This window comes from Penaeus monodon, chromosome 31 (genome assembly GCF_015228065.2).
Source record: "Penaeus monodon isolate SGIC_2016 chromosome 31, NSTDA_Pmon_1, whole genome shotgun sequence".
NCBI classification, from domain to species: domain Eukaryota; kingdom Metazoa; phylum Arthropoda; class Malacostraca; order Decapoda; family Penaeidae; genus Penaeus; species Penaeus monodon.
In genome coordinates this window covers 30,062,967-30,063,719 of record NC_051416.1, presented here as the reverse complement: position 1 = coordinate 30,063,719, position 753 = coordinate 30,062,967, and positions in this window count along the sequence as shown.

The window sequence follows — 753 nt, the reverse complement described above, 5'->3', positions numbered from 1 at the left end:
TTGTCAGCCTCTTAAATATTTTCCCAGCAAACATACCAACACCTTCTCTCTTAGCAGGGTACGAGAGGAAGAGCGAGCTGAGATGGAAACAGATGGTAAATACTATTAACGATGTTGAACTGATAATGGTATGAAAAAACTTGAATACATAACAGAGAAGGAGAGATCTTATCGTAATCTCCAGCAACACGGGTGGAGACCGCCGTGCATCTCAGGAGGAACAGTGTCAGGGTTGCTTCAGTTCCCAGGCAAACGGATGACAGATGTTGCAAAGATAACCCCAGCATTACGACTGCAAGTTGATCACAGACGCGACAGAACCATAACTCGGCGAAGATGAGGCGTGGTAAAGCGCGTATTTCTGAAGGCCGGGAATGTGGCGCAAGACACGGGACGTTCACGCGGGAAAAGAAGAAAAAGAGAACAAGTTATTTTTGTCGTCATAACCTTCATCTAGAAAAAAAAATCTATAATCGACGTCACAGAAAGTACACAATTTACTATGTTGTCGTTGTCACTGTCCTCGTCGCGAGAGTCCAAGAAATACTTGAGAGAGGACGCTACCAGCTCACGAGGGACGAGTTGTAACTGCTTTAGTACATTCTCTTGAGATGAAGCTCCAATAGCAGCACTGGCGACTCCGTGCGCGGTCCCTTGCATCCAAATGACAGCGTGTGACGGACCATAAGTTGTGCGACTCCCTCTTCGCTTGTTTATGACCCGTCATGTTTGTTGTTATGGATGAATGAATAG